Genomic DNA, 13,741 nt, shown 5'->3' with positions numbered 1-13,741 from the left:
TGCATGGGGTTCGCACATTTGATAACTGCTACGGAATCGTTACCACTAATGATCTGACTTACCACTCAGCCATCATAAGTAACATTGATCTATGGCATCAAAGATTAGGTCACATAAATTTCAAAGACCTAACTAAGATAGCCAACAAAGAGCTTGCGAGAGACATACCTAAACTGGGTAAGAATTTGAACCATGTGTGTGGACCATTTCAACTTGGAAAGCAAACTCGTGCCCCTTATAAAAAGGTGAACAACTTTACAACTAAACGTCCTCTTGAATTGGTTCATATGGATCTAATGGGACCTACTCGCACTGAAAGCATTGGAGGTAAAATATACATTTTTTTAACTGTTGATGATTTTACTCGTTTTTCATGGGTAAATTTTTTAAGAGAAAAATCTGATACGTTTAATGTTTTTCAGGCCTTAGTCCTTAAAATCCAAAATGAACAGGGTGTCTCTATTGGGCGTATCATAAGAATTCAAACTGATCATGGTCGTGAGTTTGAAACCAATTCGTTTTCGGATTTTTGTGATATGCATGGAATTAAGCATGAATTTTCTACACATATTACTCCACAACAAAATGGAGTTGTTGAGAGGAAGAACAAGGTTGTTCAAGAGATGGCTAGGGTCATACTCCTTAGTAAGAAAGTTCTTCCAAAGTTTTGGATTGAAGCCCTAAATACTGCTGTTTATGTCATAAATCGTGTATATTTAAGGCCCGGCACTTTACAAACTCCATATGAATTGTGGAAGGGATTGAAACGTAATGTAAAATACTTCAAAACTTTTGGGAGTAAGTGTTACATTTTCAAAGATAGAGAGTCTTTGGACAAATTTGACTCCCGAAGTGATGAAGGTATTTTTCTAAGGTATTCAACCACTAGTAGGGCTTTTCGAGTCTATAACATGCGAACTTCATCCTTAATGGAATCGATCAATGTGGTTATAGATGACACAGGTTCTCCTACTTCAGCAACAAATGAGGAAGATAATGGTGAGTCTCCAATTTTGGATACTGAACTACAAAGTCAGAGAGATGCTGAGGTCTAAGCACAAGAAGTTAAGACAGCACCAACTTCTCAAGTAAGTCAGAGTCCAAAGAGTGGACAAAGAGACACTACTTCTGATGCTTCTGTCACCACAAGCCCAGAGTTCAAACCATCAGCAAAGGTGAAACTGAATCATCCAGCTCAACAGATGATTGAAAGTGTCTCGGATCGAATAAAAACCCGAAGGCAAATTCGGGATAAGGTATCTCATATGTGTTATGTTTCATTAATTGAACCTAAGAATATAAAAAATGCCTTACTAGATGATAGTTAGGTTAATGTTATGCATGAAGAATTACGTCAATTTGAACGTAACAATGTTTGGACTCTTGTTCCCAAACCTAGAGATATGAATGTGATAGGTACCAAGTGGATCTTTAAGAATAAATCTGATAAGAATGGTAATGTAGTTAGAAATAAAGCTAGGTTGGTTACTCAAGGCTACACACAAGTAGAGGGTATTAACTATGATGAGACGTTTGCCCCAGTTGCACGTCTCGAATCTATTCGTATTTTACTTGGTGTTGCATGCTTTCTTGGTTTCAAACTGTTTCAAATGGATGTGAAAAGTGCATTTCTGAATGAGTACTTGAAAGTAGAGGCTTATGTTGAGCAACCAAAAGGGTTTGAGGACCCTAAATGTCTAAACCATGTCTACAAGTTAGGCAAGGCTTTGTATGGATTAAAATAAGCCCCTCGGGCTTAGTATGATAGACTTATTACCTTCCTACTTGATAATGATTTTCAAAGAGGCGGTGTGGATAAGACTTTATTTGTAAAATATACTAAGTCTCATATTCTTGTTGCACAGATTTATGTTGATGATATTGTGTTTGGATCCACTACTGATCATCTTGTTAAATATTTTTCGGATTGCATGACACATGAGTTTGAGATGAGCATGATGGGAGAGTTGTCTTACTTTTTAGGTCTTCAAATTAAATAGTTTCCTTCGGCTATGTTTGTTTCTAGACTAAGTATGCCAAAAACCTTGTCTCAAAGTTTGGTCTTGAGTCAGCCAAACATGCTCGCACTCCCATGAAAACTAGTCTTCACCTTTCCAAAGACTCCTCTGGTACTGATGTTGATCCCACCTTATATAGGAGTATGATAGGGAGTCTGTTGTACCTTACTGCCAGTCATCCTGACATTGCATTTAGTGTTGGTGTTTGTGCCAGTTACCAAGCCTATCCTAAAGAGTCTCATCTGATTGTTGTCAAACGTATCATTAAGTATGTGAATGGGACATTGGGTTATGGGATTTGGTTCTCGATTGACACTACAGCCAAAATCACTGGTTTTTCTGATGTCGACTGGGCAGGGTGTGTTGATGATCGTAAAAACACATCTGGGGGGTGTTTTTATCTTGGGAATAATTTGGTTGCCTGGCATAGCAAAAAGCAAAATGCCATTTCTTTTTCGACCGTTGAGGCTAAGTACATTGCTGCAGGGAGTTGTTGTGCACAAATGTTATGGATGAAGCAAATGCTTCACGATTATGGAATAGACTAGAACACTCTCACTCTTTTCTATGATAACACAAGTGCCATTAACATTTCTAAAAATCTTATCTAACACTCTCGCACCAAACACATTGGCATTCGTCATCATTTTATCCGAAAGTTAGTGGAAGAAGGCCTTGTTGTATTTGAACATGTACCCACTGAACACCAAAAAGCTGATATTTTTATAAAACCCCTTGATCTTCTTAGGTTTGAGTTCCTTAGAAAGACCTTGGGTGTAGTGCTCAGTTGATAGGGTGTTATCTATTACTGGAGGGGGTGTGAGTGATTGCTTTTCTGTGTACTTGGATGCTATAATCTCATTCTCATTGATTCTTGTCATCTTTGCATTTAGAAAAACATGAACTCCTCTTATGCTGCTTGCTAGATTTCATTTTTCATTGTTCATAGCTTATTCTGAATGCTCGTGCTTATTGACTTCATGACCTCATGTTGTACAAATTCTTGAGATAAATTGTTGCAAGGGTTTCCGCACAAGTGATCAAAGTTCTCTATGGACCACTAATAGTGTATCTTTTACATTATTGGAGGAATTGACCTATACTGGTATATCATGAGTGATGTTGAGTCTCTTAACCATCTACCATCGTTTTTCACTTTCACGGTTCCTCCTTCAGTTCATTGAAGTCCAGGCATTGGGAAAAGGCTACCTCAGAGGCACCAACCAGGCCATCCTTTTTGATTTCATGCTTCTCTGGTTTGGTCTCCATACTCTTGAGCGTACAAGCCAAAAGTTAGTGCCCACAAAAAAGAAAAGTCTCATGATAAAAAATATAAGGGGACTCATTGACTGAGGGGGAGCTTCCGCGCTTACTCAACAAATACCCCTTAATTTCTAGTGGTTTGACTTTTCTCTGTGATTGTTTCGCTACTCTTGCCGAAGGTCCAACCATCCAATCACTACGATGATTAACTCTAGCTCTGTGGCTCTCAAGGATTACACACACACACACACATTTTTTTTGTGAGCTCTCATGTTTGTTTTTGAGTTATGCATTCTCATGTAGCTTATGATCATTGATTGAATATTATCTGATTTGCTCATGTTCGTGTGGTTCATAATTTCAAAATGTGCAAGTTTGCAGGCTTCATGGTTTGTGGATAATCTCATCTCACTGTCACAGTCTTGCAATTATACTCCCCTCTGTTTTACAGGTCACACTTTTCTGGTTGAGTTGGCTTTTGTTTATTTATTTATTTATTTTTAAAAAAAAGGGTTATTTTGAGGTTTGGGGTTGTTTTGTCTCCGCTCGAGCGGAAACTCTCACGCTTGAGCGTGGATTTCATTAATCCAACATTTTTTGCAGAGTTTTTCAGTTCTGTGAGGTCGTTTTTGGCGCTTGAGCGTCCAATTTCTTGCTCGAGCGTAGCCTCGCATGTTTTGGCTCACGCTCGAGCGTTAAAACCCACGCTCGAGTGGACTGGTTTGATATAAAACTCCTTCCCTCATCTCTTCAATTCAATTTTTCTCCCAAATCGATCTCTCACCTAGGACTTCTTGGAGATTCTGTCTTGTGTCCTTCCTTGGACGATTTTGTTGGTGATTCTTGTACTTTTTGGGCATCTAAGGTTAGTTTCTCTTAGATTTTGTCTCTGTCCTTCTGTTTATTTATTTGGTTGTAGTTTATTCCCCTCATGTTCCTTATCCATTCTTAATTCAAAGTGTTTGTCTCTTGTTGGTTAATTGAATCTTGTTATAGAATATTGTGCTTTGGAATATTGAGTTGTGTTCAAGAATATCACTACATTCAGTTCAAGTTTTTATTTAGTTATGTGATCTATCTGGTTAATTGGTTATGTCCCTATGTTTTCCTTGGTTATTTTGTTCATTGGGTTACAATGTGATTCATACTTCTATTGGCTGGTTAATATTGCTAGATTTAGAGTTTACTACTAATGCTTTGTTTCTATTTTTTTCTTTTGGTTCTAATTTTTGTCTTGGGTTGGGGGATTGGTGTTTATTCTTTTGGTTTATTCTTGGTTTCGTCATGTTTTCTTCTAAGCGAAAAAAGTCCACTGCCACTTGACCCTCCTTTAACACAGACCGGTTTCCCTCAGCTGATAAAGCCAAATTGTTTAGAGAGTCCTATCCTTCTCGCACAGTTCATCTTGAACAAAATGTTCTACTAAACACCTTTGAGTCCATCCATATCCGTCCACTGTTTGATCGTTTGGGTGGGGAGTTGGTACTTTCCTTCTCGAGTCCTCAAAATCTTAATTGGGTTAGAAAATTTTACTATAATATGGAGAGTATTGATATCATTGGTCCTTCATTCAAGACTTGGGTCCGGTCCAAATCTATCACAGTCACTACTGATCTCATTCGTGAGCTTTTAGGGATTAGTAAAGTCTTCCCTATTTTCTATCCTTTTTCCTGTGAGACCCACTTGTGATTTTAATGAGGTGGCCACTGCTTTATGTGGTACATCTCGTCCATAGCTCTCGGGCTCATTGATCAAGCAAAATGAGCTTCTTCTCCAATTTCGGTTACTCAATCTCATTGTGTGTGCCAACATTATTGTGACCACCCATAGCTCGGAAATAAACCAAGAACAAGGTTTTGTCCTTCATTGTATTGCTCAGCATCGCTCCATTGACCTTGCTACCTTGATCATTCAGAAGATGGTTGTTGCGTTTGAGCATAACAACCTTGGTCTACCTTACAGGTGCCTCATTAACCGACTTTTCGCCAAGTTTAAGGTTCCCTCGTTTGAAGAAGATGACTTCGTTTCTCCTTCCAGGCCTTTCACCAAAAAGACTGTCTCTCAGAGTCAGTCTTATGTTAAGGGGGTTCTTGCTGGGGTGGGTAATTCCGGTACGGGTATAGGTGATGCTGCTATGGCCGAGGAGGCAGAGTATGATGTGGCTACTGCCGAAGAGGCTGTTGGTGAGGGGAAGCAGTTACCTCTAGTCCATACTATCCGGGGCCAGCTTCATATGTTCGAGCAGTCCATGGTCTCTTGTTTTGATCGTCTGGAGGGCCAGATGGATATTTTCAAGGCCAGGCTTACAGATCTAGAGACCACTGTCGATGCTCAACTCATCGCGTTGGATGCCTCATCCAGGCACATTGAGGAGTCTGTTGCACAGTCTTCTGCTAATTTGTCTCAGATCCTATCTCTTCTCCAAATGCAGTCACCTCCACAGCCACCACCTCAATGATCTTGGTTTCACAGACATATTTTTTGGCTTGTATTATTCTTGCACAACTATATTTCTTGTTCTTTGTTGCCCTGATTTCTCTATTATTTTTTTTTCTCCCCGACAAAAATGGGGGAGTGGATGCATTGTTAGGAATATTTTTGGATATTTTTGGATTTTGGATATTATACTTGATGCACACCTTATTGGGATACTTTGTTGGTGTTAGAAATTTTGATGCATACCTTATTATTTCTGGATGGATGGGTATTATGTTTGGAGTTTGGATATTGAGTTGTTTTTGTTTAAATATATTAAGTTGTTTTTGTTTAGATATCTATATATTTGGCTATTTATCCAATTCCACAGTTTTGGTTTGTGTGGTTGTCTCTTCAGGTGAATTGTTCAAGAATTGCATGGTTCATGGTTGTCACATTCAGTTCTTACAGTGGTTTTTGTTTTTATTTTTGAGGTTGTTGATTGTTTTAGCTAGTTTGTGTTTTGGGTTGTTTGTTAGGAAAATTGTTTAGAACAGTTTTGTCCGGGATTTGACAATGGAGCAGATTGTTAGGACCTTTGTTGTCAAATTCCATGGAAAAACTGAGGTGTAAATCGAGTTATAATTTTCTAGTTTTTAGTCTTCTCGCTCGAGCGGGCAAAGTGACGCTCGAGCAGAGTTTACACTCTCACAGTATTTTCATGTCTGCAAAAATACTGAGTGATGTGTTTTTACGCTCGAGCGTGGAATCTTCCGCTCGAATGTGAACCCTGGTTGGAACACACGATATAGAGTCCCCGCTCGAGCGTCAATTCCCACGCTCGAACGGACCTCGCGATCTCAGCCTCTATAAAACCACTTGTTGCTCCAACTCTAGGGTTACTTTTCCTAGATCTTATTTAAGGGTCTTTTCTTTTGGGATATTTTTCCTGGTTTTCCTTGATGTTTGATTGAGTTTGAACTCATGTTCTTATAAGCACACATCAAGGAGTTTGTTTGATCTTTCTTTGAGAGTATTTTTCTTCGGTGGAATCTGAAGATTCAAGCACAGAGTAATCAAAGGAGTTTGATACTGTGTGTAGTCATTTATTCGACAATTGATGTTGTGGATTTAACATCAAGCTAATCAATTCTGTGTGAAGGTTGCGGTGAAAGACATACAGAAGATTTGAAGACAAATTGGAAGCAATTTTGGTAATTTGTTTGGTATCTTTGTAATCTTTCTTTCTTCAGTAGTGGATTGATTTGTGGCATTTCGCCCGTGATTTTTTATCACAATTGAAGGTGCTTCAATTGTGGTTTTTGTACGTAAAAAATCGTTTGTGTCGATTCATTATTTTTGAAACAACAATCTAAATCACTTTCGTACGTGCTTGATGATTTAGATTGTGAGTTTTAATTGGTTGGGAATTGAAACAATTAAATCTTGATCTAATCACGAATCACTTAGGTTTTTCAAGTGTAGTTCAATCCTTCAAAAATGAATAGATTTAAATTTAGAAAAAATTTCCACCAAGTTAGAAATAGAAACTCTAATTTCAGCCATAAATATCAGTAGCTCGAAGCAAATAGAGTTAGAATTTAAGCAACTAGTTGAAAAAATTCATAATCAGATAAATCAAATAGCTAGACAAATAGAATAGATCTACCAAATTCAAGATAATGTAAAATAGAAATTAAAAATTTTAGAACAACTAATAAGATCTTAATTTATGAGTAGTGATAAAAAAAAGCTAATAGAGACTACCAGATTATTTTAAAACAAGCAGAAGACTTTCATAATAACCAGGAGGGAATTAGTAGCTATCAAGGAATAAATCAGTCAGATAAAATATCAATAAGACAAAATAATATAGAAATTTTATTTCTTATCCGTTTGTGTGAAAAATTTGAAGAATTATCAGAACAACTACACAGTTTAGAAAATTGTTTAGCTTCGCTGGAAAGATTAGTACTTCGAAAAGGAAAAGGAATAGAAAGACAAGCAAGTAAAGCACAATCTCGAATAAACAAAGAAGATATAGCTAAATATTTTGAAAAGCTTAAATTACCAAAGAAACCTGCTTGTAGAACTTATAGAAAATAAAAATGTTTAAATAGTTAGTAAAAGGAAGTAGCAGTAAAAAGCATAATGAGGATGAAGATGTTAAAGTAGAAGAATTTATAGATGTGGAGCAACAAATAGAAAAATTTAAAAAGGAAAAATTAGAGTTAATTCCAGCTAAATATGTATATAAGTTAGGAAAAATTTATAAAAAATAATATTTTTTTAAACACTATAGTGAACAAATGATTAATGTGACTCGGGAAGATGAAAAAATAGAACTAAATTTAATAAATAGAGAAAGTTATAAATATGTCGTAAATGAACACCTCAAAATGACTCACTTAGGATTAGTTGTGATAGGAGTTCAGGCTTTAACTAGAGAAAACTTAGGGTTAAAGCACTGTAGGAAATTCAGCTTTTAGCGGCATTTATAAAACGCCGTTATAAGTGTAAAAAACGCCGCTAATTATTTTTGCGACACTTAGCACCAAGCGCCGAGGGCGCGGCCGTCGCTATAACTTTATGACATTTTTAAAATGTCATCATATTAGTAAACGCCACCAATTGTCTTACTTTTCAATATCATGACATCATTATGATATTTAGCGACATTTTTTAAACGGCGTCATATCTTTTTTTAAAAATCTAACCATCAATAATTAGGGTTTAAGTGGCGTTTTTAAAAAAACGTCGTGATATCTCATTCTTTTTTTTTTTGAAATTGTGCTAATTTATGTGATTAAACTAAAAAAATACATATAATAAAATTGAGTAACATTAATATGAAATAATAACTTACATTCAAATAGCAAATGCATCATTAATTCATTTTCCCATTCACCAATCACCATTACCCACAAAATAACATATCCACAAATGATATTTTAATATTACCCCCAAAATAACATATCCAAAAATTGTATTCACAATTCTCAACCAAAAAATTAATTACTACTTTGTATACAAAGCCACAAAATAATATTACTATCTTCTCTCTCTCTCTCTCTCTCTCACCACTCCCTCCCCCATTTAACACAAAAAATAAGAAGAAAGTGAACCAAAACACCCAACTCCCCAATCAAATCAAAGGAAAAAAAGAAAAAAGAAAAAAGAAGAGAAATAAGAATCCGAAGGAAAGCCCCCATCTATCCTTCATTGTCATTCTGAATTGCTCTCCATGCTGCTTCCCATGGCCTTCAATCCTCTCGGTCTCTACCAATCATAAAACATAATAATAAACCAAGAAGAAGATCCAAACCAGAATAACCATGCACTCAGCTTTAGTTTATAAGTTAAATTATTGGCTTCTAACTATAACTTCACCCATGCATGAAATTATTTTCTAGAGTCCATTAAGCATATCAGCTATTACCAAGAATTAGATAAAACATTTCCTCTCCATTTTTTTGAGAAAGTGAAACTTACTTGTATAGATAGGCGGCAATCCCAAGAATTATGCACAACAGTATAATATCAATACAAAAATTTCGACTGGATCTCAGCTGAAACAAATCAAAACTTTCTGTCAAATCCAGCAAAGAGATCTACGACATAGCATAGTTGAATCTCTCTCTCTCTCTCTCTCTCTCTCTCTCTCTCTCTCTGTGCAGCACACAAAGTGATGCAAATCTACAGAAAATACAGTGGCAGCTTAATCACCTGGTTAACAGTATCCTTAAGTCTCACATTGGTGTTCTTAAGGTCAGATGCTGCATTGTCGACCTATAGGATGTGAAAATACACCATTAATAATTTAAGAATACTTGTAGCTTCAGATATTACTAGGTTAGGATGTGTTCTCAAACCTTAGTGTCAATCCGTCCATTAAAGGAACTTGCCTATCAATTTCCTGTATGAATTGCAAAGTCAAAAATTGATGTGCACAAAATGGGACAAAGCAACAGATACACAAGGTAGTAGTAAACCTCATTCAAATCACGGGCCATGTCTTTCAATTTATCCAAACCTCACCACACAAAAAATAATAATAATAATAATAAAATAAAATAAAATAGAATAAAATAAAATAAAATTAGTGCTGCTTTATTTATTAAGGACCTGAAAAATTCCTCATTAACCTAACGGTTATAGATTGTAATCACATCGATGTAAACCGATTTTATATAACATATTTAAATAATTCAACCATGATTTATTGTGTTCATACCTTGATGCTTAGGAAGATGGCCCTGATGTGGAGTCAGCCAGTGACGGTTAGAAACTTGAGAGAAAGCTGTTACATCCTGATTCACATCCTTCAAGTTGACATAGAAGGCAATTAAGGATTCAAGATATTGCATGGTTAAAGATATGAGGCACTAAAACAAGATATAAGGAAATACTTTCCGGAGAGATTGCGTTTGGATAAATATTTAGCAAAAATTATTGTGGGTTGCATTATCAGGGGATAAAGGTATATTGATGGCCCTTGGGATTTTCTTTCACCAGATGCCGCTAGGTTTAAATTACTAGACTCAATGCAGAGCTCTTAGACTAATATTCATTGTAAAAACAAGAACTCTTAGACTAATATTCATAGTAAAAACAAGAACTCTTTCTCAGGACAAACATTAGGTAAGTACAATATACATATATATATATATATATATTTGAACAAAAGTGAGTGAGTGTAATTGTCTAGTTAGTAAAATATTTTGTCAACTAACATTTACTCAGAATTTCCTCATTGCAGTTTCTCCCTTGATATCAGCATTTGATTACTTACCATACCATGGGAGAACACCCAAATGCAGATTTTATAGCAGTCCTAGGTACTTTTATTTTGCATTAGTCCGATTACTAAAAATTTCAAATTGGTATAATATAGTCTGTTATGCGATCTTTTTAAGTTTCACAAAAATGATCATATCTTACATGAGAAAATGGATGCATGTAAATGAGCTACCCCAATCGTCCAACCATTACCTGAGAAAATCAATGAACAATTGACAATGAAACAGTTAAAACATCTCTTGATCCTGTTGCACAACACAAAAAATAACCACTAGGAAGAAACCCGCAGCAGAGATAGTGTCACGACCCAAACCCGGCCCTATGGGTTTAGCACCGTAACCGGCCAGTAATCCGAGATTACCGAAGGCCTGCTTAACAGTAATACAGTAAAACAGAGTACAGGGCCTGGCGGAAGCCAATACAGTAATTAAACAATGTCCAATGAGCTGTGACAGTCTGTATGCCAAAAAGATTTTTCATGCATTCATACATACACAAACAGTACAGTCTATACAGAATTTACAGTCACACAGTACAGGGACCTAATCCCTTGATAACAGTACGGTAAACATTCAGTCTATACAGAACAGTTAGACAGTATGAAGACAGGCGGGGGAAAACAAACAAAACACCCCCAAGCCATAGCATGGCAACTCGGAACCTCGCAGTGAGGCACAAAGGCTGGCTTGACAAAACTGGAGTTACCCTAACGCTCCTAGCTCCGATCTGGTGCCTGTACACCTACATATATATATGAGCAGTGAGCTAAAGCCCAGTGAATAACATAAAGCGTAAAGGGGTTTAGAATGAATGTCCTTACAGTAATGAAAACAGTTCAATTCAATCAGTATTTCAGTTGTTCAGTACAGTAAACAGTCATATGTGGTACATCCATTAGCATAACAGTAACAGTAGGTCTTAAAAGACCGAACAGTAATGATGGCCATCAGTCAGTAAACAGTAGTGGTTCCACGAGGGAACCGACAGAGATCTCTGTAACAGTAACAGTAACAGTAAACAGTAGGTACTAAGGATGCCACAGTACAGTTCAGAAATAAAGGACATTCATTCATTCAGTAATACCAGTTCAGTAAATAGTTCAGTTCAGTATTCAAAAGATATCAGTTGAACATATCTTTACACAATTGTTACTCACAGAGTTTGGGCTACGGTATGCTAGAGCGTGTCTCCCCAGTCGCCAACCCTACACAGTTCACAGGTTGAACACACTAAGCTACACAGTTGGGAAATATCATAACTTAATCCCTAATTTGCCTTGGTGTGTTCTACAACGATATCCTCATCAAGATGTCTTAAACTAGGCCTAAGAATGCCTAGGATGGGATGAGGATGCAAAAATACACTTAGAAAACATTTTGCAAACTTTGCTGAAAATAGGAGCCTCGCTCGAGCGGAAGTCCAAAATCAAAGGCTTCGCTCGAGCGAGGAATCCTTCGCTCGAGCGGTCTGTCGAAACAGTAAAAAAATACTGGATGCTGTGATTTTGCGCGCGATGGTCGCTCGATGGTCGCTCGAGCGGAGCCCTGGACAAAGGTTCTCGCTCGAGCGGGGAATCCTTCGCTCGAGCGAGGAAGCCAAATCTGGAATTTTCAGATTTGCCTCCCAAGCTCAAACCAAGCATTCTACCACTCCAAACTCGACCTCTTGGGCCCAAATTCTGGAAAACATAACTAAATTCAATGTATAACAAGTTTCAAAGCTCAATTTATGAATTCAAGCCCCAGAGGTGAGTCAATTAAAACCATATTCAAACCCATTTTCAAACCATTTCCAAGAACAATCCTCAAACATGACATGCATGATCTTAAATCATTTTCAAAGCTTTAATGCTGTTTCAAAAGAGTTTATACCTTCAAAAACAAGATGAACTCATGGGGTACCACAAAATTATGAACATGCATGCACCATTATACCATGAATTCAACTCAAAACTCATTAATTCAAACATGCATGCATGAAATGAGCTTCAATTCACCATTAATGACCCAAATCATGACTTAGCTCCACAATCTAACATGGACCATGCAACAATCAACTCAAAACATGAACAAGAAGACAATGGAGCTACCTTTAGTCTCGTAGTTCAAGAAGGGAGCTCAAATATACAATCTCCTTAACAATTTCTTCAATTTCCAACAATTCTACAAGTGAACTCAAGACTCTCACTTCCTCTCTCTCTAAATTCGGCTAGAACAAGAAGAAATGGCTGATGAAATGTTTTGATAAAGCATACACAAGGCTTCAAATATGAGTAAACAAAGGCCCCACTAGATGGCAAAAGTGTAATTACGTCAAACTCTTTAATTAGCTTATTTTAGTCTAATTTAATCATACCTAATCAGTTTTCAGGTAAATACACCATAAAATCACATTAATTACGAGGGTCAAGGAACATCAATCGGTTTCTAATTCGGCCGCCGATATGGCCTTCAATTAGCAGTTTAAACATATAAGCATGAACAGATAATCATACAGTCAAACAGATAAAATGCAATTTAACTAACATATACTCAATCAATTCGGTTTCCAATTTCAGTCAGTCAGTTCAGTACTTTAATCAGTTCAATTATCAGTCATAATCAATTCAGTTTAACGGTAATCGATGGTTATCGGTAATCAATCAGTCATAAGTCGGTAAACAGTATGAGGGTTGTTACAGATAGCCAAGTAAAATCACACTACTTACATTTTTGGGAATTCGATTGCAAGTAGGCAGGCCCTGCTTGGATAGAATGATGATGCTGGCCATCATATCTAACTGGCTAAATCCTATTTCCGATATGTCCAATAATCTGTACACAGAAAAAAAAATATCCAGTAAGAATATTTTATCACAATTTCTTATTTCTGCTGTCTTGTCATATTTTATCATTGACAATCAAACAGTGCAAGAGTTGCCTAAAGTTGCAAACTATATTTTATCCTGCATGAGATACCTCCCACAGCATCAAGTAAGCATTTAACAAATTCAAAATAAAGGTGAACAACGTAGTTCGGTTGCAACCGTATTTGGGACCTATAGTGCTCTCTCTTGATTTTACTCTGTGCTCTCTATGAGACTACTTTTTTCCCTGTTCAAATAAGAAAACAGATTCCCCCTCTTACAAATATATTTTTGAATCTTCCCATCATCTAACATGAATGGTTTGTTCATAACAAAACTTTGTTTCAAATGAAACATGCATATATATATATATATATATATAGGCTATCTATCAAAACCC

The 13,741-nt window shown here is 36.6% G+C and overlaps 1 long non-coding RNA gene across 1 annotated transcript; it reads right to left on the bottom strand.

Annotated features, from left to right (window-relative positions):
- Nucleotides 1–8,667: 8,667 nt before the first annotated feature.
- Nucleotides 8,668–9,731, bottom strand: LOC114297423 (uncharacterized). Its single transcript, XR_003641483.2, has 4 exons — nucleotides 9,689–9,731; nucleotides 9,569–9,612; nucleotides 9,423–9,485; nucleotides 8,668–9,265 (listed from the first exon to the last, which is right to left on the bottom strand). It is a non-coding gene; the product is annotated as an uncharacterized LOC114297423 (long non-coding RNA).
- Nucleotides 9,732–13,741: the final 4,010 nt, after the last annotated feature.

Source organism: Camellia sinensis, chromosome 5, assembly GCF_055761805.1.
Source record: "Camellia sinensis isolate YWXY chromosome 5, ASM5576180v1, whole genome shotgun sequence".
In the NCBI taxonomy this organism is placed as follows: domain Eukaryota; kingdom Viridiplantae; phylum Streptophyta; class Magnoliopsida; order Ericales; family Theaceae; genus Camellia; species Camellia sinensis.
The sequence above is the reverse complement of the archived record's forward strand: the minus strand, read 5'-3'. Positions and strand labels throughout refer to the sequence as shown.